Below are 27,675 nucleotides of genomic sequence, written 5' to 3'. Positions count from 1 at the left end.
GCCGTGACAAAGCCCCCTGCGGAACGTGTCCTTAGCAGTTCACCCGGGGAGGAGGTGCTGCAACTAGTATCCTCGACAACTCCAGCCCTTCCAAAGCACCTAAAGCCTAGGCTTGAGGAGAAACCTCTCAAAGATGTGGCCAAGGAGATGGCGCATTTGACCAATCAACCTAGCAAGGCTGTCCCCAGCAGGGTGTAGCTACATCCCACGAAGACACACCAGAGAAGGGGAAAGCTGAGGCCCAACCAAGCACATCAACGGTGGCTGACCTAGTCCAGGGTCCTAAGTCGTTAAGTTATGCACCTTCATCACTGACCAAGAAAAAGAGGAGAAAACAATGAAAACAACAGCAGTTACAGGTGGTTGTGGACCCTAAGAGCATTGAGACCAAGAGCACTGGAGAGTTGAGGAATAAAGCATCGAGTCCAATGAACCCGCTGATGCCTCTCCTAATAGCGGTGAAACCTCAGACATATCCATGTGTTCTAAAAAATTAAAGCAGCCGTTACCATCAACCGTTGCTTGCAACACTCAATCCACTGACAACAGAACTCACATTGACCAATCAAGAGTGGATACAACACTGTCACAACAAGGTGACAAATCTATACCAGCCACATCCGAGGAGAACCATGACAAAATAACAGTAAAACCTTAGGAAAAATGCACAATCCTTGAGAGCATAAGCAATCCTAGCATTGACCAATCTTGCTCATCTAGGCCTGAGCCCCTAGCTATGCTAAAGCCTAGGGAAACTCCTAGAGCCTTGCATGAGATAGCAACCGAGCAAACCCTCGTTGAACATAGAAGTGTCGCAGAATGCTTAACTGAGTTGGATGCTAAACTCAAAGTATTCGCACATGTCTACATCTTGGCAGACATGGGTGCATTCCCTAAGGAGCAGCTTGCAGAATACTTGCCATTTCCCCTATCTTGGGAAGAGCAAGAACATCTTGACGAGCATTATGATAAGCTCCTGCATGAATGCATGCGACTCACCTCTGATGAGGAAGCCGACGAACTACGCTCAATAGAAACATTCAATGATGTGCTTTGCCAACCAAATCTCTTAGGGATAGAGCAACTAAAGCGACAATAGGAGGGTCAAAGTCAATTTGGTTTGAAAACCGTGTTGCAATGGTCGAACTGGGAGCCCAAATCATGACAGTCTCAGAAGAGTGATTGGCCAAATGGCGGTCTCAAAGAGACCCAACCTATGTGGTGCAAACTTCCTTTCGAGTGCTAACTGCCATTCGGGGTATGGACTTAGCTGGAACTAGCCAAGAGAACTCTTTGGCTGATAAGGTTCTCACTGAGGAGGAGCTACATGTTGCAAGTAGAATCGGACAAGGTACCATGATACTTGACGTTGCAAAATACCTGATGTTATTAAGAAGACTGCCACGAGTATTGGATGCGTGTGCCACACTCCAGTACAATTCTGAGTTCTACAATTGGTTTTTATCCTCGTAAAGTGACATGGATTCATAAACATGTACATAAATAAACAATGAATTTTGTGACCTTGTATAGATAATATCAACACACACAAGCAATGATAGTCAAGCGCAGGGAGAAGAGTTGGGTTTGATAGACTAAGCTCCTCAGGTCCTCCTCTCACCACACATTTAGAAGTCATGTGACCATTCCCACCTCCAATTGGAGGACATGCAACCCTCAGTATCGCCATAGGAAGCCTTGACCAACATCTCTGATGGTGTAGATGGGGCACCGTCCCTTTCTATACACATTTTCTCTTTTTCGGTCTATACTTCCAAGGATGAGCCCTGCTCCACTCCATGATAACCACTCTGTGCAACTTAGCATAAGCCAAGATCTGCTAATGGTTGGAGGCAAAATGAACATCAATAGGGGGCTGTCCCTCTACAACAAACGTTGCATGTCTCACCTCATCTCTCCTCATCATATATGCTTGATAATCCACTGTATAATCCCTTCCATGAGAATAGTTTTATCCTGCCTCAAGGCCTAATCCTTGGTTCGCATTTTGTAGGTTCCCCTATGGTAACAGTCATGGACCACATAGTGCAACTGCTGGCATGCAAGGAAGCTCTCCGCCGTTGGAAAGAGCATAAGGCACTAGCACCCCCACCAGAATGCTACGTGCATACTCTAACTGAAAATGTGCCCCAAACGACACAGCTTAGGACACAGGCCGAAAACCCCCCAAGCCAAGAGGACAAGGACTCAAGGGAGCACATGGGGTGTGGCAACACTAGCCGTGTAGGCTCCCACCAGACCCTCGGGCACCAAGTGCTCGAAAGAGGAGAGGGCAGCTCGAGACAATCAGAAATTTGATGCATTGTTTAAAAACATTCTGGAAACAATTGCGGCCAAGGACTACACCATCCGGGTCCCGGCCAACACCTTCCCCACCCAGCCTCACAGGAGCCCCTGACCGACAGAGCCTTAATCGCTCGACCACCCGAACTCGCCCCACCTCGTGCAAATAGAGTAGCCCCTATGATATATAAGAAACTTAACAAAGGCCATCCTGCCATAAATTTTTGTCTTTAAATGGTTAAAGGGGTAGGCTCCCCACCTGTACACACTTTCCTTACCTATTGCTAATATATGCCACATCTTTAATAAGCACCAGAATATGCATCGCAATCAGCATCATAGGATTTTGATAAAGTAATATATTGACATGGTTGCATCTGTTCGTTGTACTTGATGCATGTGACTTGCATATACTCTCATGAAGTGACAAATGGATGCAGGACGACGCAAGTCTTCGTGCAAACGTATTCAATGCCCAAGTCACCACAAGACCACCAACCTCACAAAGAACTGCAACAAAGCCACGCTGCCAAAAGCAAAATCACCCTTGCGAGTGCCCACGTCGCATGGCCCAAAGCATGATCTTAACCACTTCCTCTTTCTGGGTTACACTCTACGCCGGGCACTCACGGCATCTATTACCTGATTGTACCAACATCACACATTCCAAAGAGGGTTGCAATATCTCAAGTGTATCTCTCCATCTCAACGATTGCTTTTCTAACAACGAGGCTAGGGCACAATCATCACTGTAATACCCATTTCCTGAGCCTTCGAAGCTTGACATTTCTTAACCCATGGAAAGGCTGATAGCCTCAACATATTGCAATGGTTGTACTCAGGCTAGTCCAAAAAAAGAAGAAGAGAGAAAAGCAAAGAAAAAGAAAAGAAAAAGAAAAAGGAAAAAAGAAAAGAATGAAAAGATAAGAAGCACCCACGATCACACCACAGCATTTGAAGGTCCTCAAATTAGGTGCGTCCAGTGACCTTGGTCGGATGGCTCCGTTCCCTAGTCCCCTAGCCCTTTAACATCACCCACAATTGTTCAAGGCACATCAAGGGCAGGACATACCTAGGGAGCTTGTCTCGCCTATGGTTAGACCTGTCACCCTGACCCATTCGCACAATTCCCTCTTGCACTCTGCCTTAATATCATTGCAATCAATTATGGTAAGCACCGCACGAATGGCCATGAAAAGTACACTGTCCTCATCAAGCAAGTCCAATAGCTCCCAGCTATCGAAAGTGCGGTGTCCTTGTGTTCAATTATGCTACGTCGTGCAGTCACAATGCAAAGGCTGTCTCATACACCTTCACGTGTACTTCTTCTCAACATGGACAACTTTGCTTCATCCACACATTGTTACGAGAAACCAGCCCGCGGTCTTCTAGCTACATAATATCTAAGTATGCACAAGAACTCATATAATATCTACACCAAAATATATACACTATTTGGGTCCTCAAGTGCCGAACAATACTCTCAGCTTGCTTAGAGTTTGACTTGTCTCCCAAACTAATTGAACTATGTCTTGTGCACAATAGAGAATACTATCACTACCCCTAGGGAGAGACCACTTATGAGAGGTTTTCAATTGCAGGTATTGACGACTCCAACGAAAGTGTCGTTCGCTCTTCATCGACACCCAACTCTGAATTCTTATCCTTTATCATCCTACAAGCCCGCCAAGAATCATCATGTGCAGAATCCCCAACAAAGCAACACTTGTGTTGGCTATCAGTGCAATCCCCAATAAATAACAGCCCTACCACCAACTCCAACAACCCTACCACCAGCCACCTAGGCCACCAACGTGCCCCAATGACCTTTCTCCACACCACCACCAACACTCCTCCACGGCAACCACCGATGTCCCTTCCACCCACGGCTTCAGTGCATGCCAAAGCCTGCCACGCCATGGAACTGGCACTCGTCTAGGAGGGGGTAATATTAACTGGTAGGACGAACAAGGTGAAAAATCTGGAAAAGCTAAAGCAGAAGACAAAGGTCAAGGCAAAGTGAAACGGAAGACAAAGGGCACAAGGAAAATCTAGAAACACAAGAAGCGTAGAAAAGTCCTAAATAAGGGAGAAAGGCGCACAAGGAAAAGTGCAAGTCAATACTTTTGTAAAAGAGCGCAAGCACATCATGATTGAATTTAAGGAGCACCGGGCTCTCACTCGTGCAATTTGTAAAGGTAGATGGGCGGTAGGAAGGAAGCTAGGAAGATAGGAGGACAATGGGAAAAAGGGCCTAGGCCATGGTCGGCCATGTAAAAAAGGAGATAAAGGGATGACTGCCCAAAAGAGATTTAGGGTTTTGTATATAAAGTTGAAAAGTAAATGAGAAGCTCATTCTTGTGTGTGGCCAAAAGTGGCTCTCTTCCTCTTCTTCTTCTTCTTCTTGTTCTTGCTTGCCTGAGCTTGTGCTTGAGAGAGGGAGTGTGAGAGTGTGATGGAGTGAGTGTGTTGAAAGGGAGCGACGGATCGAAGGTTGGACTTGAGAGCTATGGCGAGAGAGCAAGAGCAAGAAAGGAAGAGACTAGAAATGGAAACTCCAACAATCACAATGTGTGACCGGGCCTTCCTTTATTCAAACTATCACTAAAAGAATAAAGAATAAAGTGACGGTGACGGGTGCCTGCCACCTGCAGTGTGCAGTGGCGGTGACTATCAATGTAGTAATACACGGGCGGCTAGGCGGAGGTGCCTTTACCCCCAACAACCTCCCACTTAAAGGCGAATCTGCCCTAGTGAGGAGTGAAAAGAAAAAGAAAAAAGACTGTACAACATGTACACGTGTACAACAGGATGAGGAAAGACGTCATCTCATCCCATGTCCATCAACCTCCAGAGGAAGGCAAAGCACTCTGTAGAGAGGCTTTTCGTGAGTAGATCTGCAGGATTCTAGTTAGTCGAGATCTTGACAAGATCAATAGACTTGTCCTCAATGACCCCACGTATGAAGTGATACCTCACCTCAATGTGTTTCGTCTTTGCATGGAAGACTGGATTCTTGGCTAACTGAATAGCACTCATAGAATCCGAATGCAGTGTAGGGATAGCATCAATACCAAGGTCAGCAACCAAACAACCCAACCAAATGGCCTCCTTGCAAGCCTCAGTGGGCTGCAACATACTCGGCCTCTGTAGTAGAAAGGCCGTGCATTTTTGCACCCTAGACATCCAAGAAACAACACCTCCAGCATAGGTGAATACATAGCCGGAAGTGGACTTCTTGCTATTTGCATGTCCTGCATAATCAAAGTCAGTGTACCCCACGACTCCTATATCCTGGCTGGCATCGCATATGCACATATCTGCAGTGCCCTTCAGGTACCTCATGATACCCTTCATGGCATCCCAATGCTTCTTGCCAGGTGTAGCCATATAGTGTGCCATAACACCAACTGCAAAGGCAATATCTGGATGAGTGGCTATCATGGCATACATAAGACTGCCCACTGTGGATGCATAGGGAATCTTGGTCATCTTGGCCCTCTTCTCATCTGTCTGCGAACAATCAGCTTGTGATACCTTCACATAAGAAGGCAATGGACAACCAATAGGCTTTACGTCCTGCATGCGGAAGCACTCAAGGACTTTATGAATGTACTCCCTCTGTGACAAGTAGAGGAGTCCTTGATGCCTGTCGCGTCTAATGCACATACCAAGTATGTGAGCAGCCTATCCCAGATCTTTCATCTCAAAGCTCTTCTTGAGCCGAGCCTTAAGAGCATCTAGCTCATCATGAGCTTTCCCTGCTATTATCATATCATCCACATAGAGTACCAAAATCAATAAAGAACCATCACAGGATTTCTTTGTGTAAAGACACAGATCCATAGCACTCTGGATGTAGCCCTGTGACTTCATAAAGGCATCAAACTTATGATACCAATCCCTAGGTGCTCCATATAAATCTCATCATGCAAGTCCCTATGTAAGAAAACCGTCTTGACATCCATCTGGTATAAATCCAAGTCAAGCTGAGCAACCAAAGCCAAGACTAAGTGCAGGGTGGTCATCTTAACCACAGGAGAAAAGACCTCGTCAAAGTCCACACCATGCTCTTGCTTAAAACCCTTTGCTACCAATCTAGCCTTGTATGCCAGCTTGGGGTATCCAGGGGTACTTTTCAGCTTGTACACCCACTTGCATGGCAAAGCCTTCTTGCCCGTAGGCAAGGAAACCAAATCCCAAGTGTCATTCTTATGCAAGGAGTCTATCTTAGACTACATAGCCCTCTCCCAGGAGTGACTATCACCCCTATGCATAGCCTCATCTTAAGTGAAAGGCTCTCCTGCATCTGTAACCAAGACATAATGCATCGAGGGCTGAAATCTATCAGGTGGATGTCTATCTCTAGTAGCCTGTCTCACGACAGGCTCTGCTGCCTGCCCAGCTGCATGTTCAACACCCTGACCATGAGCATCTACTGCAACTGTAGGCTGTCCAACTGGCTGTGCGGGAGCTCTCGACTCCTCTTGAAATATGACCTTACGGATCTCAACAACTCTCTCAGTCTACCGATGCATCTTGTCTTCATGGAAGACTACATCATGACTGCGGATGACTTTCCGTGCCTGTGGATCCCAGAGACGGTAACCCATCTCGCCTGCATCCCCATAACCAAGGAAAATGCATTTGACACTTCTTAGGATCCAACTTACTTCTCTTGTCCCTAGGCACATGGCAAAATGCCTCACATCCAAAGACACGGAGATGCGCATAAGAGGGAGGTTTTCCAGTCCATATCTCCTCTGCAACCTGGAAATCCAAACCACTAGAAGGTGATATGTTTATGACATGCACAGTTGTACTAACTGCCTCAGTCCAAAAGCTCTGTGGTAGGCCTACGTGGCTAAGCATACTACGTACACGCTCCTGGATGGTTCTATTTATCCGCTTAGCCAAACCATTCTGGGAGGGATGTAGGGGGCGATCAACTGATGCTTGATACCCCTCTCATCACATAACTGCTCAAAAGCACGTGAGACATACTCACCCCCATTATCTGTCCTTAGGCATTTTAGCCTATACCCAGATTGGTTCTCAACCAATGCAAGCCATCTCTGAAATATAGCCAAGACATTGGATTTCAGCTTAATGGGATAAGCCCAAACTTTTCGTGAAAAATCATCTATGAACATAACAAAATACTTTGCACCACCCATAGATTGACAAGGCATGGGCCCACCACAGACATCCGAATATACCAATGCCAAGGGCTTACTCATGCGTGGCCTACCAGACTTTTTATGTGTAGACCTAGTCTGTCTACCATAAAGACAATGCTCACATGAATCAAAACATGCATAATCAAGGGGCGGTAAGTACTGCAAACCAGAAAGCATCTTCATTCCCTTCAAAGACATATGGCCCAAACGGGCATGCCAAAGAGATACATGTGGGATAGAACCCACATACAAAACATGATCAAGGGAAGAAGCTGATACAATCAAGGGATAGAGGCTGCCAGCCTTGGCACCTCTCGCAATCACAAGTCTGCCACGAGTGATCTTCCATGCAGAGTCTCCAAAAGATACATGATAACATGTGTCATCAAGTTGTCCAGCTGAGTTGACAGGAGACTGCGTGTCAAAGCATGTACATGACATACATCCTGCGTAACAAAACTGCGGCCAGAAGGAAACTGCAGCCTAACATCACCAATGCCCACAAGAGAGATGTCATCATCCAAGCACACAGAACCCGAAACAGTACAGTATGAATGAAACCACTCTCGACAATGTGTCACATGAAAGGACACACTTGAGTCCAAGAGCCAACACTGTGCATACATAGAGTGTATCTCTGTCATCTGTGAAGCACTAGAAGAAGTTGCAAGGATATAATCATCATCATCAATATCCTCAGGCTGCATAACATTGATCTCTTCAATTTTAACACTGGACTTTGCAGGCACTATGCTGCGATCAAAAGACTTATCCTGCACTTTGTCTTTCCCCTTATCTTTGCGCCTTTCATTGCGCATTTCATGGCATTGTGGCCTAATATGGCCCTTTTTCCCACAATGGTGACAAGTAACATCTGCATTCCTACCACGGGATTTGCTACGTGACTTCCCACGAGACTTGGACCGAGATTTCTGAGAATCCCGTCCACGGCCATTGCCACTGCCATGCTTTCTATATCCATCATTCCTGCCTCTAACTATCATAGCATGCGACATACGAGAGGCATCCAAATTCTTATGATTAACCTCTTCCTGCAGAAGAGCACTCTCAACATCAGATAATTTCAAGGTAGCAGTAGAGGCACATAATGCAGTGCGGAATATATCCCATGACTCATTAAGAGTACCAAGGAAGAAAAGAGGAGTGACATCCTCTGCAAAAGTGATATCTTGCAAAGTCAAGTTCTTGAGTATAGCATGAAACTGGCTCAAGTGAGCAGACATGGTCACATTCTCCTTCATGCACAGATCCATAAACTGCTTCAGCCAATACATTTGACTCGCTAGACTTTTCTTGTCATAGAGATTCTTGATTTTATCCCATAACTACCATGCACTCTCTTCTTCCTCAAAGACATTGTAATGAACATGTTCTGTGAGAGACAATACAATAGTGGACTTGCATAACTCATCAAGCTCAAGCCATTCCTCATCTGGCATAGTTGCAAGCAGATGCTCGCTCAACCTCAAAGGTTTGATCTGCGATTTTTGCACCAACACCTGCCAAATTTGGCTCTTCCAATAAGAGTAATTCGTACCATCAGGCTTAGTGATGTTGAAAATAGCATGATCAATGGATGAACTTGCCATAATGCAGGTTGGAATACTGTGGACAGTTCAAAACTGCTTGTTGTTTACTGTAGAAAATGACCAAAAAATCACCAAAATCAAGGAAAAATGGCGAGAAAAGTGGAACCAAAGCTGCTGCCCACCAAGTACTAGTGAAAGTACATTATTTCAGAATGTTTCAGCATAATAAATTACAGATTTCAGTAAAAGAGAGCTAACAGTGCCAAAATCGGATCCCAAGGCAATCAGATACTGCCAAGACCAAAGCCGGCATCATAGGGGTATAACATAAGCATATGATGGTCGATAAGCATGAATCCAACACCCAAACATGTCATACAAACATCTGTTAGTGAGTAGGCACACCCCCAGTCAACGGGGCGAAGTGTTCCTGCCACTACCAAAACTTGACACGAGTAGGTGTCAGCTCACAAAGATAAGGATTCAAATCTAAGACTCAGCTCATAAGCATACAGTGAACCAAGACATATAATGTATCATCCCAAATGGTAAGAAATCCCAAAGTCTCAAGTGTAGCATCCATAAGCATGTAAGACATTGAGTACATCCCAAGATACAACTCTGGCAAGCCAATAAATAGCTCAAGTAAGCTCCGGGAATCCAAGGTCAAGCCAAGACCGAGCTCCAGTAGCAATAGGCTCCAAACAATGTAACTAGCATGTAATAATGGCATAGGCTAAGCACGTCAAGACCAATCAGACATAAGCAACATACATGCCATAAGTACAACCAAGATGGAGCATCCAAATGCTTTGCAAAGCGAGCCCAAGCTCAACTAATGATCCTGAATCAAAACCAAGCTCTATGTCGAGCCCCAAGTGTCAATACATCACCATATATGCCCGAAACATAGCCCGAAAAGCATAGGCATAAGTATACATGAGTAAAATGACTTCAGCCCAAATGTGTATAGCAGTGATTTATGTTCAAAGCTGAGAATTTTAGCACCAAAATCAGCTCCAAATGGTTGCCAAACAATAGGCATACATTCCCCTAACATCCGGGCATCAAACAGGACCAACCGGGAATCAAATGACAATGCCAAACAAGCTGTAGCATCAAATGTCAGTGTAACACTGTCATAAACTGCCTATGGACTTTTATGACAGTCCCAAAACAATGGTAAATTAGTCCAAATGGTATGCCAACACATCAACTATCAAAACCAAGCAATCAAAGCATGTCCAAATGTCCTCAATGGAGCCTTTCCAAGTGCCAATGGAGGGGGAGAGCTACTGTTGTGACTGTCAATGCTAAAGGCACATATGGGAGGGCTACGTGTTTCCGCTAACTGTAAATGCTGGTCCTGGGCTGCAAAAAATGGTAGCCAAGCTTCGGAGGGGTCTGGTTAAAGCCAAGGAAGTCCTCAAACAAGCTCCAGCAAGGGGAGAGCAGCCCACATATGAAATGAGATCTGGGAGTGTAATGGCTGCCCTGTTTCAAGAGGGCTGAAAACTGAGGTAAACCCTGTAAAGAGTGAAGCAATACCTCTGTGTGAATGCCTTGAGAGTGCCCAAAGGGTTCGGGAAGGTGCTCGGGAAGCCGGGGAGTGACGGGAGCTCGAAGGAGTCAGATATGGCTACCGGGAAGGAGACCCAATGCAAGTAGGGAGTCGATGGGATACTAAGAATGCCACAAACCAAGCTCAAGAGTCAGAAAGCAAAGCTTTGATACCAGTTGAAAGGGAGCGACAGATCGAAGGTTGGACTCAAGAGCTATGGCGAGAGAGCAAGAGCAAGAAAGGGAGAGACTAGAAATGGGAACTCCAATAGTCACAATGTGTGACCGGGGCTTCCTTTATTCAAACTGTCACTAAAAGAATAAAGAATAAAGTGACGGTGACGAGCGCCCGCCACCTACAGTGTGCAGTGGCAGTGACTGTCAGTGTAGTAATACACGGGCAGCTAGGCGGAGGCGCCTTTACCCCCAACATGTGCGAGGGCGAGGGATCGGGGAGGAGAAGCTCTCCATCTTCTCCTCTCTTCTTCTCTTCTCTTCTCTTCTCTTGCTTGCGACTATGGAGCTTGGAGCGTGGAGCTTGAGGATGGAGCTTGCTTGAAGCTTGCACTTGGATCGTGGAGCTATCAGAGTGCGCGGGAGAGGAGGTAACTCGACTGGCATGGAGGTAAGCTCACTACACCCGTAGATATGGATGGCGCGTCGGCTATGTGAGAGGTAGCCATTAGTGCTCGGCTTGGAATGCTTGAAACAATAAGCGGTCCATGGGTCTTGGCAGTTGAGCGAAAGCTCCCACTGGATGCTACTCTAGGGTATACCATTGATCTTACATGCTTGGTTATGCTCTTGAGCTGATATTGGAGCTTTGAATCTTGACATTAGTTGTCATTCATAGTTATCTATGGTCATTGGATGCTACTATAAGAGGTTTGTAAGTTACTTGGATTGGATGCTCTTGAATATATACTACTTGGATCTTGGATGCATGGATGCTTTCCACGTGATGTTTTGAGCCTTGTTTGCTTGTCTAGAATTCAACTTTTGTCACAAAGGGAGTATTGGGCTTTATGTATCGATCCCAATTGACACTTAGATGCTACATTGAGCATTTGGTTATGTCTTATAGTGAGACCATGGGACTTAGTGACATATACATGCTCTCATCATGCTTTATGTAGGCAATTGATGCTTAGTGGGCTGATCTAACATTTTTATTGAGCCGATACCTATCTTTATCATGCTATTGTCAGTTATGTATGCATCTTGGTTGGCTATGTATTGAGCTTCTATTACATTGCTCGGTCAGTTGTGCCTTTGCTTGAACTCTTTAGTTACCCTGAGACCTACTCTATGCATGATGGTTATGCTTATGGGATGTATCTCACTCTAACATATTGATCCTTTTACAGTTCTTAGTGCTAGTTGCATATTTACTCACTGCTAGTTGTAGTTATTCCCTAGTAGTTGCAATTTGTCTTATATCAGTGATTGTCCCTCTTTAGCATTGATTTATTACTACTGCACTTCATTTTTAGCATGTTATAATTGCAATTTATTGAATTGTTTATGCAAGTAGTCACCTCCATTTGACAATCTTTTGCATTGAGTTTGTGGAAAGCTCATTACTTGGTCAATACATCTTATTTTCAACTTGATATGGTTTTAGGGCTAATTTGTTGTTGAGGGTAAAAGCACCTCTGCCTAGCCACCTATGTATTACTACACTAACAATACTCACACCTACACACTGCAAGCGGCGAGTGCCCATCACTGTCATTTCATTCTTTATTCTTTCAATTACATTTGAATAAAGGGAAGGCCGATCACACATTGTGACTATTGGAGTTTCCACATTGTGTGTGTCTCTCTCTATCTTGCTCTTGCTCCTTCCACCATAGCTCTTGCTTCTGCTCGTACTTCAACTTTAGGGCTCACCTCCCTTCAATTGGTATCAGAGCCTTCTTCATCGAGCTCTTGAGCTTGGTTGGGAACACATTCAACATTCATTGGAATATCTACAGCTTGGTCTTCACTCTTGGCAATGATAGTCGCACCTTTGAGCTTTTGGTCAGTTCACGCTTGCATTGGGGCTTCTTGGACACCCTCAAGGCATTCATTTCAAGATATTGGAGCTCTCTTTTGTTGCTTTACTTCAGTTCATAGGGTATGAACAACAGGGTAGCCATGTCTCTTTGCTTCTTGTGAAGCATACACCTTCTCGTTGCATTTACCCTTCAAGAGGGAGCTTCCTTAAGTCCTTGGGGACCCCCCCACACCTAGCCAAAGCTTTGTTGTAGCTCCCCAACCCCTCTATAGGACTGAAGGTGCCATCAATGTGGCTAATCATAGGTCACTTCTCAGCTTCACTTTGGTCCATAGCATCTCTCCTAGGCCTTGGGCACTTGAAAAGGGTTCATCTAATGCATACAAACATGCCTAGAGCTTGCCATTGAAGGCTTTGATCATTGGCATTGGGTTTGGACTGATATACATAAGCTCTTGGATGCTTATTTGGGTTGTCAAAGATTTGACATTGATTGTTTCATGATGTATTATGTATTCACATGCTATCTTTGAGCTTGGTTGCTCGATTGACATTGATCTTTCTACCAGTGGGAGCTTCATGCTATCTCTGGATATTGTAGAGCTTCTGGGTTATGTAGTTGAGCTTCTTGAGTATATGAGACTAGGATATCTTACATGTCTATGCTCTTGATAGCTACTTGTCTGCATTGGATGCTTTTGGTCTGATTTGATCTGTCTTCTCTTTGAGCATGCATCAACCTTTGTCAAGTCTTGTCAGTTAGGCATACACCTAGCTTGGCTTACTCTTTGCATTCTTTATGCTAGGGGTTGTATCCTCCTACTAACATTGATTGCTTTGACACAATCAGGTATTTAGCTCATGTTTCTTGGCTGCTACAATTTTGTTACATGCCCGCTTGATGCAAGATCTAATGACTTGGTACCCATACTTGACTTTGGATCAGTGTTAGCTTACTGTTTGCTCTCATTTTCTCCCTGCTATGTTACAACAAGTTGTTTTATGTGGATTGTGATGTATTTACTAAGTTTAATCATGTCATTTTGATATACTTTTGGTACTATTTGGTGGACAACTAGTCATTTTAGCACTTTTTAGCACTTTCTCTTATTTTCAACTTGTTTTGGCAGTGGTTTTAGCATGTTTACTACTAATTATACCAACCTATTTTTTGCATAGTCTACCTCTATTTGACTCATTATGGCTGGTCATCTCAAAGATAATACAACTTTTTTTAACATTGCCAAGTTGGATGGCACCAACTATGGCTATTGGAAATCTCAAATATGGCAAGTTTTGGTGCAAAAATTGCACATTAAGCCACTAAGAAATAAGGGTATTAAACTCAGAACATGGATTATGATGACTGACTGATTTAGATGCACTATGCAAATCCACTATCATTTTATCACTCTTTGAAGAGGTCCTCAATAATGTTGTTGAAGATGAAGATCAGAGTGGATGGAATCTATGGGAAAAGATTCAAGAACTTTATGCAAAGTAGAGCTTTGCTTTGTAGATGTATTGGTTTAAACAGTTGATGAATCTCCATCAGGATACTTTGCATCCTTTGTTTCTACTTGGCACTTTACCTAAGTCTTGGGATGTATTTTACACTACGATTTGTACCAACAAACTTGATGGGCTGGAATTGAAATATATAGATAGTGCTCTTTTGACTGACGAAATTAACAGGAAAAACAATGATGCTTTGCATAGTTAATATGCTTTATCTGTTAGAGGTGGTAGAAGTAGCAAGAAAGATAATGATCGTCATGGGAAGGACTCTCAGAAGTCTTGGTCTAAGTCACGTGGATGGAGCAAGTCATGTGGATGTAAGTCTGATCTTACATGCCATTATTGTGAGAAAGCAAGACACATACGACCGCAGTGCCATAAGATGTGCAATGAGAAGTGCAAAGAACAAGGGAAAGAGAAAGTGCAGGTGAAATCCAATGATCGCAGTATTATACTTGCAAAGTCCAATGTAAAGATAGAGGAGATAAATGTCATGCAGCTTGAGGAGTACGATGGTGACTACATATTAGCAGCCTCTTCATGTGATGCCTCTTAGTAGCCGATTGAGGCTCAGTCCATGCATGCACAATGTTGGCTTTTGGATTTAGGTTCATCTTTTCATGTGACTCCCTATCATGAGTGGTTTTATATCTATTGCAGTTTATCTGGTTATTTGCGCTTAGGTGATGATCGGTCTCTTGCTATGTTGGCATTGGTGATGTCACTCTATAGTTCTTCTCTAATAGCACTTTTGTTTTGCATAATGTACATCATGCATTTGCATTGACTAAAAGCTTTATGTCTGCTGTGGGTAGCTTGATAATGCAGGTTATCATATATACTTTGGTAATTCTGCATGGAAGATAACTCATGGCATGCTTAATCTTACAAAAGGTGCCAAGTTTAGTAGCCTCTACCCCTTGGTTGTATCTGGTACTATTAACCATGTTTTGTTAGTGGGTTTTATCCCACATGTATCTCTCTGGCATGCTCGTCGTCTTGGGCATATATCACTTAAGGGAATGAAAATACTTAGTACTTTGCAGTATCTTCTGCCTTTTGACTACTCACATTTTGAGTCGTGCGATCACTGTTTATATGGCAGGTAGACTAAGAATTCACATAAAAAGTTTGGTATTCCACGCATGGGTGAGCCTTTGTCTCTTGTGCATTTAAATGTATGTGGACCCATGCCCTATTGGTCATTAGTGGGTGCGAAGTGCTTTGTCACATTTATTGATGATTATTCACATAAGATTTGGGCTTATCCCATAAAGCAGAAATCTAATGTCTTGCCCATCTTTCAACATTGCTTCCTCTCACAGAGAATTAGTCTAGGCATAGGTTGAAATGTCTAAGGACCACCAATAATAAGGGTGAATACGTCTCATGTGCCTTTGAGCAGTTTTGTGACCAGTGGGGTATTAAGCATCAATTGACCGCCCCTTACATCCCTCCCCGAAATGGTATGGCTGAGCGCATAAATAGGACTATCTAGGAGAGGGTCTACAATATGCTTAGCCAAGCAGACTTAGCATAGCATTTTTGGGCTGAGGCAATCTCTATTGTCGTGCATCTCATTAGTAGGTTACCTTGTAGTGGTATTGACTTTCATGTTGTAGAGGAGGTATGGATAGGGCTTTCCTTCATATGCTCATTTGCATGTCTTTGGATGTGAGGCTTCTGCCATGTGTCCAAGGACCAATGTAATAAGTTGGATCCAAAAAGTGTGAAATGCATTTTCCTTGGCTATGGAGATGTAGGTGAGATGGGTTACTGTCTTTGGGATCCACATGCACTGAAAGTCATTTGCAGCCATGATGTAGTCTTCCATGAAGACAAGATGCATAGGCAGCCTAAGAAAGTGATTGAGATATGCAGGGTTATCTTTTAGGAGGAGCCCCCTGCTCCCACATAGCCAACTAGACAACCTACACTAGCAACATCGATGCTCATGTCCAAGATGTTAGATAGGATATTGGATAGGCTACACAACCTACCTTGAAGCATTCTACTAGAGATAGATGACCTCTTGATCGTTATATGCCCTCCATGGATTATGTCTTGGTTATAGATGCAAGAGAGCCTCTCACCTATTACGAGGCTATGCACAAGGGTGACTGTCACTCCTAGGAGAGGGCTATGTAGTTTGAGATTGACCCATTGCACAAGAATCATACGTGGGACCTGGTTTCCTTACCTAGTGGCAAGAAGGCTTTGCCTTGCAAGTGGGTGTACAAGTTAAAAAGTACTGTGGCCACCCCAAGATGGCATACACGGCCAATTGGTTGCGAAGGGTTTTAAGCAGGAACATGGTATTGACTTTGATGAAGTCTTTTCTCCTGTGGTCAAGATGACTAACCTACGCTTAGTCCTAGCTTTGGTTGCTCCACTTGACTTGGATCTTTATTAATTGGATGTGAAGATGACTTTCTTACATGGGGACTTGCATGATGAGATATACATGGAGTAGCCTAAGGGTTTTGCAGAGCCTGGTAAGGAACACCTAGTGTGCAAATTGAGGAAGAGTCTTTATGGTCTAAAGCAGGTACCTAGAGAATAGTATCATAAGTTTGATGCTTTTATGCAGGCACAGGGCTACAGTCATTGTGCTATGGATCCATGCTTGTGCACAAAGAAAGCCTATGATGGTTCATTGTTGATATTGGTACTCTATGTGGATGATATGCTTTTGGTAGGGAAAGCTCGTGATGAGCTAAATGCTCTTAAGGCTCAACTCAAAAAGAGCTTTGAGATGAAAGATCAAGGACATGCCTCTCATATACTTGGTATGTGCATTATACGTGTGACAGGTCTCAAGGACTACTCTATATTTGTCTCACTGAAGAAGTATATCCATGAAGTCCTTGAGTGCTTCTGTATGTAGGATTTGAAGCCTCTTGGCTGTTCATAAAGTCCTTGAGAGCTTTTGTATCTAGGATGTGAAGCCTATTGGCTGTCTATTGCCTTCTCATGTAAAGGTATCACAAGCCAATTATTTGTAAACAAATGAGTAGAAGGTTGAGATGGCCAAGAATCCCTATGCATCCATAGTGGGCACTCTTTATGTATGCCCTAATAGCCACCCGTCCAGATATTGCTTTTGTAGTTGTTGTTGTGGTATGTTATATGGCTACACCTAGCAAGAGGCATTGGGATGTCATGAAAGGTATCATGAGGTATTTGAAGGGCACTCCTAATATGTGCATTTGTTATGGCATCTGGGATATAGGAGTTGCAGGGTAGACTGACTCTGACTATGCAAGACATGAAGACAATAAGAAGTCCACATTTGGCTATGTGTTCACTTTTGCTGAAGTTGTTATTTCATGGATGTTCATGGTGCAAAAATGCATGGCCCTCTCCACTATAGAGGCTGAGTATGTTGCAGCCACGGAGTCTTGCAAGGAGGCCATCTAGTTAGGCCGTTTGGTTGACCTTGGTATAATAGATATTATCTCTACACTGCATTCGGATTCTCTGAGTGCTATCCAATTAGCCAAGAATCCGATCTTCCATGCAAAGACGAAACACATTGAGGTGAGGTATCACTTCATTTGTGAGGTCATTGAGAACAGGACTGTTGATCTTGTCAAGATCTTGACTGACCAAAATCCTATAGAGTTGCTCATGAAAAGTCTCTCAGTGGAGCGTTTTGCCTTCCTTATGAAGATGATGGGGCATAAGATGAGATGGTGTCTTTCCTCATCCTGTTGTACTTATGTAAAATTGTATTTTTTTCTTATTTTAGATTTACCTTTAAGTGGGAGGTTGTTGGGGGTAAAGATGCCTCTGCCTCTAGCTGCCCATGTATTACTACACTGCCAATACTTGCACTTGCGCACTGCAGGAGATGAATGCCCATCATTGTCACTTCATTCTTTATTCTTTCAGTGACATTTGAATAAAGGGAAGGCTGGTCACACATTGTGACTATTGGAGTTTCCACATTGTGTGTGCCTCTCTCTCTCTTACTCTTAGTCCTTCCACCATAGCTCTTACTTCCGCTTGTACTTCCACTTCAGGGCTCACCTCCCTTGATTTGCAGGTTATTACAACAACCTATTTTTCCCTTTTGTGCTTTTTTCTTGGTCTCATTATGGTAGTGGTTCTAATGATAGTGCTATATTTAATATTGACAGTTGGAGGGCACCAACTAGAGTTGTTGGAAGGCCAAATCTCGAAAGTTTTAATACAAAAAATGTAGGTTAAGACTTTGAAACATGAGGGTTTCAAGCTCGAATGTATATGATGTGGAGGATTGGGTTGGATTGGATGAGCTATATAAGTCCACCATCATTTTGTCCCTCTCTAAGCAGGTTTTCAATAATATTTTCTTTGATGGGAAGTTTGTATGGGACTTATGGGATAAGATTTGCAATGTCTATGACAAGTAATGCCGCTTCTTAGGTCTATTGTTTGAAGCAATTCATGGACCTATGCATGAAGGAGAGCAATTCCATGTCAACCCACTTAAATGAGTTTCATTCCATTCTTGGCTAATTGTCTTTGTAGGGGATTGAATTCAAGGGTAATCTTCCCCCTTTGTTCCTCTTGGTTACACTACTTGAATCATGGGATATATTTTGTGCTAGTATATGTGTAAATATGCCTATTGATAGGCTAAAGTTATAGGATGTAGAGGGTGAACTCTTGAATAAAGAGGTTAACAAAAAGAATATCAATGCTTCTAGCACCTCTCATGCTTTGACTGTCAGAGGCAATAATGGTAGGAGCGGTAATGATTATCCTAGGAGAGACTCTCAGCCATCTTGTTCTCAGTCCTCACGTGGACAATCTCATAGTAAGTCCCATATCCATAAGTCCTCATTGACTAGTCATTAATGTGGGAAAGCAGGACATATTTTGCCATTGTGCCATAAAATGTGCAAGGACAAAGCTCAAGAAAAACGGTAAGGGTAAAGTACATGACAAAAATTATAATTATAGCATTGTCCCTAGCAAGTCCAATGTTAATATTGAAGAGATTAATGTCATGTAGACTAATTCTAATGATGATTTCATCCTTGCAGCTTTTCATCTCTTGGCATTTCATAATAGCTAATTGATGCCTTGTTAGGATATACTTAGTGTTGGTTGATAGATTCAGGGGCTTCCTTTCATGTGACCCCTCATAAAGAGTGGTTCCACTCCTATTGCAGTTTGATTGGAACTGTCCATTAGGGTAATGACATGTCATTAGAGATTGTTAGTATTGGTGATGTCTAGCTATAATTTGTTTCAAGTAGCATGTTTACTCTTCATGATGTATGTCATGTACCGCCTCTCATGAAGAGCCTTATCTTTGTTGGCACTTTGGATGATACATGCTATATTGTCTCGTTTGGTGATTTCTCGTGGAAGATCACCCATCTTGTCATTGCACGTGGTGCTAAGTCTAATACTCTCTATCCCTTGCTTGTATTTGGGTTAGTTGACCATGTTTTGGCAGTGGATGTAGTTCTACATGTATCTCTTTGGCATCATTACCTTGGGCACATGTTCTCGAACGAAATGAAAATGCTTCCTCGTTTGTGGTATCTTCCACCCCTTAGGCTATGCAACCAAAGTCAAAACCAAGCGTAGGAAAGAAGAATTCATCAAAGTTAACACCATTCTTCTTTTTAAAATCCTTAGCAACCAATTTGGTCTTATAGGCTAGCTTGAAGAATCTAGAGGTACTCTCTTCAACTTGTACATCTGCCTGCATGGCAAAGCATGTTTTTCACTAGGCAAAGGAACCAAATCTCACGTATGATTTTTCTGCAATGAGGCATACTCTGATTGCATGGCCCTCTCCCAAGAGTGATTATCACCTCTATGCATGGCCTCATCGTAGGTAAGAGGCTCATTAGCATTTGTCACCATAACATAATCCATAGATGGTGCAAACTAATCTGATTGATATCTAGCATCTATCTCTATTAGACCATTGGAAAATAGATTGTGGGGCCTTCACATCCCGTCTAATATCAAGGTCTTGGGCCAATGGAGCATCACTATTTGCCTAGATGGTTATAAAATAGTAGGAGGCTCCTCTTGAAATATTGCCCTATGTACCTCAACCATGTGCTCAGCCTACTTATATATTTTCTCCTCATGGAAAACAACATCATGGCTACGTATGACCTTTTAAACCTATGGATCCCATAGGCGATATTGCCTCTCACATGCATCCCCATAACCAAGAAAGATGCATTTTACAAACTTAGGATCTAGCTTATTGCACTTGTCCTTGGAAACATGGCAGAAAGTTTCACAACTAGAGATACATAAATGAGCATATGATGGAGGTTTTCCAGACCATACCTCCTCTGCAACCTAATAGTCAAGAGTAGTGCAAGGGCATTAATTAATCAAATGTATGAGAGTGGTAATTACCTCAATGGAAAAGTGTTGTGGTAAGCTTGTTTGGCTAAGCATGACTCCCTCTTGAGTCGTCCTATTCATGTGCTTAGTCGTGCCATTCTAGGGTGGGGTGTGTGGGGCAGTCAATTGACGGTTAATATCCCTCTTGCCACAAAACTACTCAAAGACTTTAGATACATACTTTCTTTCATTATTAGATCATAGGCATTTCAACCTATACCCAAACTGGTTCTCAGCAAAAGTAAGCCAATGTTGAAATGTAGCCAAGACTTCCAATTTCTACTTCATGGGATATGCCCAAACCTTATGTGAGTAATGATCAATTGAAGTAACGAAATAACTCACACTACCTAAAGACTTGTAGGGCATAGATACACAAATATCAGAATGAACAAGAGCTAGAGGCTCACCCATTTATGTAATGCCAGACTTCTTGTGTGAACTACAGATTTGTCTACCCTAAAGAGAATGATCATAAGAATCAAAAAACTTATAGTCAAGGGCAAGAAGATAGTACAAACATATAAGCATTTTCATTTCATTTAAGGACATGTGCTCCAAGGTGATGATGCCATAATAATACATGTGGTATTGCAACCACTACTGAAACATAGTCAATAGACCTAGATACAAGTAAGGGATAAAGAGTGCTAGACTTGGGAGCTCATACCAGGATAGGAGTCCCATGGGTAAGCTTCCATGAGGAATTTCCAAAAGAGATAGCATAGCCTACATCATCCAGCTATCTAGCTGAAAGTAGACTTTTAGTCAAAGCTAGAACATGGTGTACATCATGCAAACTGGACATACTAGCTAAAGGAAACTATAGCTAGACATCTCCAATACCAATAATATCCAAGCCAAGTCATTACCCAATTTGACAGATCTTGTCATGCTATGGTAGGAGTGGAACTACTCTCGATGAGGGGTAACATGAAATGAAGCTGCTAAATCAGTTAACTAGTACTATTGAGCATAGGTGGATGAGGTACCAGACAACTGTGAAGCATTAAGATAAGAAGCTCCAAGTATGTAATCATCATTGGAATCAATTTGCATGACATTAATCTCTTCAATCTTGACACTCAACTTGCTAGGGACAATGATGTGATCATCATGCTTTTCTTGCACTTTATCCTTTCCCTTTTCCTTGCACTTATCATCATGCATTCTATGGCATTGTGGCTGAATATGACCCTACTTCCCACAATAGTGATAATTCAATGCAGACTTATGACCACAAGACTTACTACGAGACTATTCATGTGACTAAGAATGAAACTTTTGAGAGGCTCTCCCATGGCAGTCTTTAGCATTCCTACCATTATTACCTTTGACTATCAAATTAGGAGAGGTGCGTGAAGAATCAATATTCTTTCTATTAACCTCTTCGTTCAAGAGAGCACCCTCTACATCCTACCGTTTCAATCCATTAGTAGGCATACTTGCACACATATCAATGTAATTAGCAAGAATAAGGGAGGAAGATTATCTTTAAATTCAATTTTCTATGAAGACAAGTGGCTAAACTTTGAATGAAACTCATTTAAATGGGCAACCATATAGAAGTCCCCTCCTTTAGACGAAGGTTCATGAGCTTCTTTAGATAATACATTTGAGAGGTAGGGTTCTACTTATCATAGACGTTGCAAATCTTATCCCATAATGACCATGTGGTTTGCCCCCAGCAGAGACAACATTATAGTAGACTTTCTTAGAGAGTAACAAAGTGATTGTAGATTTACATAACTCATCCAATTCTTTGCATCAAAGCATTTGGGCTTTACACCCTCATGTCTCATTGGCTTAATTTGCAAATTTGCACTAAAACCTACCAAATTTGTGCCATCTAGCTTCTCAATTTAAAGGTAGCACTATCATTTGACCCATCAGTCATAATGCAAGAGATGAAAGCACAATCCAAGATAAATAGATTGCTATAAATGACAACAAAATAATCCCAAAATCATAGCCAAATTAAGGACTAAGTAAGAGAAATTACTAGAAGAATTAGTTATCCACTAACTATAATCAAGTAATTGTCAAATAATCTAAGTGATTGCCCTCAGATAGAATGAATAAAATCGAAATGATAGACTACTATAATAAACTACAGTAATATGCCAACAACTAGTGTGAGCAACCAAGAAAGAAAGACTAGGTTGTCACAATTGTAATGTGTCGGTAACCATACATGCCGTCAGTATAGACATCATACACATAGGAGATCTCATGATATAAAGAGAGGAGAGTTGTCAATGTATAACCCACTGAGCAAAGCCCAAATCACTAACAACACACTGACAGACATAAGTTCCATGTCCAAAGTAAGTGATCAAATTGGCCCACCACAAAGTAAGTGCATCCAATACATGTCAAAATAGCATGTACATGAAGTATGTCTCCCATGATCTCGATGAAAGTAAGCTCAAGCTCAAATGCATAAGTCCAAACCTCTATGTAACATCCAAAGTAATGCAGATAAATCGCATGGAACAAAATCAAATGCCAAATGAGCAATGTAAGCTCAAAGCATCAAGTATATTACATTCGAGTATCCAAGATACATAAAACATAAGCTAGGAGCATAAAACCCAATAGATTTTTCAAGCATGTGAATTGTGTTAGCCACTGAAGTAATCAAGGCATGTAATCACAACTAAGCTCAATGTAACAGATCCCAAATCTCAACTCAAAAGCATGCCATAACATATTAGGAAGAATACATAACAAGTGAAGTAGTAGTACATCCATTAAGCATCTCGTAAAGCATCAATGAGCATTAGGTATAGGCTTTTCATTGATAAATGCTTGCTGCCATGTTATAACAACACTAAAATGATAGTGAAATCCAAGATTTTTAAAGCTCAAATCAATCCCAAAATCATCATTGTACCATCCAAGCACCAAAATAGCATCCTCAAAGCATCAAACATGCATTATGGAATTTACTGTTTGCTGTCCAAACTAGAATTGTTCTATTCTATGTGAAATAGAGAACAAAATACTACATAGAATCAACTCTATGAGTGCTCATATTTGTAGATTTCATTGTGCTATTTGTTTCTAGCTATAGAATGCATAAATCCAATACTTTATGCAAAAGTTATGGCCAAAATACGACAATGTTATCAAGCTGCCATAGCTGTCCATGACTCCTACGTCATGCTTTGTATCCACTTAAAATAGACAAAATGGCCACTCCTTAGCTCAATAAGCACTCAACAAGGCTCAATTAAGCCTTGCAAAGCTCTTCAATAAGCAAGGAGCAAGTTGGAAGAAGTATTGTGAATGATGTCTTCTCTATGGCTGACTTGCCAATAGGTATGTGAACAAAAACCTTTGAGTCCACTTGCACAATTAGGCATACTAAATCTTCAAACTTTGCTCCATCCTCCATGCACAAGTCTCTACAATAATTAATCACTTGATCAAGATCGTATTCAAGATTGAACATGTCCTTAGCAATTGGAAAAAATGACGATTGGATGTTACTTTGAAAACGGAAATCCAAAAGCCTCTCAAAGGGAGTCCTTGAAATTCTTACACTTCTACTGGATCCTAGAGAGTTAGTAGAAAGAATATTTGGGATAGGTTATACCTTTCTCTTTACTACCTCCTTGCATGAAGAAGCAAAGACTCAATGCATGCCTCGATAGGAAAAAATGTTGCCATGAAACCTTGAGTTGAGGCTTTAAATCCAGGATAAAGCAGAGGAAGTAGAAGCTCCTTGAATGGTTTCTTGTATGACCAATTGAAAGGTAGAGCCTGAGTGGAAGTACACAAGTGAAAGCAAGAGCTATGGCAACAAAAGGAGTAAGAGAGAAAGAGACCGAGAGAGAGAGAGAGAGAGAGAGAGAGAGAGAGAGAGAGAGAGAGAGAGAGAGAGAGAGAGAGAGAGAGAGAGAGAGAGAGAGAGAGAGAGAGAGAGAGAGACCATACGTAGGAACTCCAATAGTCATATTGTGTGACCGGCCTTCCCTTTTCAAATGTCACTAAAAGAATAAAGAATGAAGTGATAGTAATGGGTGCCTACTACTTGTAGTGTACAAGTATGTGGGTATTTTCAATGTAACAAATGCATAGGTGGTTAGGCACATGAACCTTTACCCCTAACAACTCCTAGTACAATGAGGTTTAATATACGATTCGTTTGCCATCCATATTGCCTTACAAGTAGGCAACACACTGCTAACGAGTCTGCATGGGTTCTAGAGACCAAGCTAAAATCCCATTGGTCACAAGAAAATAGAAAAATATAAAGAGGATGATGATCCATATAGCTTTATGGAGCAATTTGAGTAGGTGTGTGAGACACACAATCTCACAACAAATGATAAGAAGGCCTAAGCCTTTGGCCTTTAGTTGAGCAATAGGAGTATTATTTGGTTCATGGGATTGAATGCTAATGAGAAAACTTACATTTCCACTCTCAAGGACCTATTCATCATGCAGTTCACCAAAGCTGGATATAGTGACAACCTCATCATATGGCTCATGAACATGCATCAACAAGAGGAGGAAAGTATATATGAATATGTCTCCAAGGTCCAGAGCTTGTACAAACAAAATCCTCTTGCTTAGAGGACGAATCCTAAGGTTGTCTCCAAGGCCATTATCAAGGGATAGGATATGAACACATATATGAGGCCATGGCCAATAATTTGACATGATAGGGCAAACCTAAACATTGTGTTGGATGAGGTCATCTATATAGATGATCTTCATAGAGACAGAAAAGATAGAGCCACAAGTGATGCTTCATCATTAAAAAATAATGTTGAGGTGAGTGTGGCATAGGAAATACCCACCACATTTAAGCAACATTAGATTGAGCTAGCAAGGTCAAAAAATGCCTTAAAGAAACCACAACCTTATTGGCCAAACATTCAGTGCATGCATTGCAGGGGCAACCATCTCCTATTCAAAAGTTCTAGGCCTCCACATGTTTGTATAAACTGTGGGTGTATGGGGCATGATGGAGCTTATTGCCAAGCTCCATGGTGCCTAGCCTGTGCACATCCATACAATAACAACTCGTACTATTAGTAGAATAGGGCATCATACTACCCTAAGCTACAACAACTAGCCTTGCCAACCTCCAATGAGTAGAAGTCAATGGCTCGATGAGCAAAAATTAACCCATCAAGAATGCCTCGACCTCCAATGCTAGTAGTCACTCATCCTTTGAGTGACACTCCCACATATTACATTGAGGAACCGATCGAGGATTATGAATATTTGAATCTCTATGTGATTTATGATGAGGAGGGTAACATAGTCCTCATGGACTACTGACCCATTCCAATCATGATAGGGCAAGAAAGAGATAGAGCATCAATCCAATACAAGGATCCCACCGAATGCTGCAATTGTGGGAAGCAAGGACATGTGTACTTGAGATGTGTCCAAAAAACAAAACCTTTCAAGGATGGTCAACTAGACCAATGAAGTCCCAAATGTGGGATAACCCATATGTACCCTGACTATCTTAGGAGGAAGGCTATCATAAGTAAAGCCATTGTCCCATCTATGCCTCTTAGCTCTTTAAGATATAGATGATTCATGACAAGGACACTATCTCCATACTTGTTAATGCCATTATGAGAGCTCAAATTTAAAAAGATAGTGTTAGCATCCCAAGCTCATCTGCCACTAATGTGATCGGGAAAAAGAATATTAAGAAGAGAAGAAAAAGAGCAATAGAAAATCTCATGTTGCAAAGCAAAGGGATTACAATAAAATCAATGAAAATGCAACCATTGCTCCTCAAATTAACAAGGTGGAAGCCTCTAAAATAAAGGAATATCCCAACACTAAGCAATAGGTGAAGATCATTGACAAGGTCAAGAAATGGGTGTAATAAGCTCAACTAGTTAGAGCAAGCATCAAAATCCAATTTTGATATGAGTGGCATAGGGTGTCGAGCATCATACCACTATCTAACCCAAGCAAGATAAGGAATTGAGATGGAAAAGCTAGCCCCTAACCCACATGAAATTGGAGTGAGTTAGTGCATCACAATCCCCAAATAAACAAGCAAGCTGCCAAACCAATGGTTTCAGTAGTGCAAAAATATGGAACCTAGTCTTATTGTCACCTTGGTCTCAACCAATGTGATAATACCACTTGGGCTATTGATGAGTAGTAACCCCAACCTTTAGAAAGCCTTTAAAATTTGGATAAAGGGTGGATTGGAACCGCAAGAACGACCAATCCATAAGACTCATGGAAGCAATACGTATGTGGAAATAACTGACCCCTCTCCCAGAGCTCTTATGGTCAACATTTTGCGAAAGAGGTGAGCATCACACCTCCTTCCTTTAGAGGCTCTAGGAGACTCATCAAGACAAGGAATCATAGGCACTGATGCCAAAGTTAACATAGTCAATCAATTGGTGCTAGAGGTTTGGGAAAACCCATCTAACGAAAATGTGCATTTTAATCTAAGAGTGGCTAATAGTTACAATATTAGACCACTCAATGTTCTGAAAGATTGGCTAGTTAACATCATAGGTATCAACTTCATGGTAAATTTGTACAGATGAAGGGAGTGGACTAAGACTTGATTTTGGGTGGTTGCCCTTGGATGCAAAACTCCCAACTTATCGTGAGAACTGGGAAATGGACTAGTCTTCTTGGAAAACCACAGAGATGCTATGAGGATAGAAATGGAAAGATGGAAAATCATGTATGTCCATCTTGATGCCATATGAAACATACTTAAAGGGGATGCAAAATGTATTTCCACAATGAAATCCATGAATAAATACAACCCATACCCAAATGATAAGATTGGATGCATATCCTAGCGATGATTGACTTTTCATTTATGAAGGAAGAGGAGTACATGAAAGTTAATGATACACTAAGTCAAGCTAGAGAGGACAATCATATTGCCCACCTAATCCAATGTAGTGACTCCAAATGTACAATGCATGTCCTCATGATGATCCCATGAATTTTCCAACCTAATATCATGGCATTTAAGTCCTTACCAATGATTGGGAGTTGAGAAAGATTCTTATTTAGTGTCCATGGTGTTTGAAATGAAACCTCAACAAAAATTTATTAACATTTGAGGAGTTGCTTCAATATTATGAGTAGAAGCAAATAAGGTTGCATAAGCACTATTTGACTATCATGCCTATTTGGTTGCATCCATGATGAGGGAATAATAACTAGGGGAACA

Source organism: Lygodium microphyllum, chromosome 24 (assembly GCF_053477565.2).
Source record: "Lygodium microphyllum isolate KBCC chromosome 24, Lygodium_microphyllum_v1.1.10, whole genome shotgun sequence".
NCBI classification, from domain to species: domain Eukaryota; kingdom Viridiplantae; phylum Streptophyta; class Polypodiopsida; order Schizaeales; family Lygodiaceae; genus Lygodium; species Lygodium microphyllum.
Note: the sequence above shows the minus strand (reverse complement) of the source record.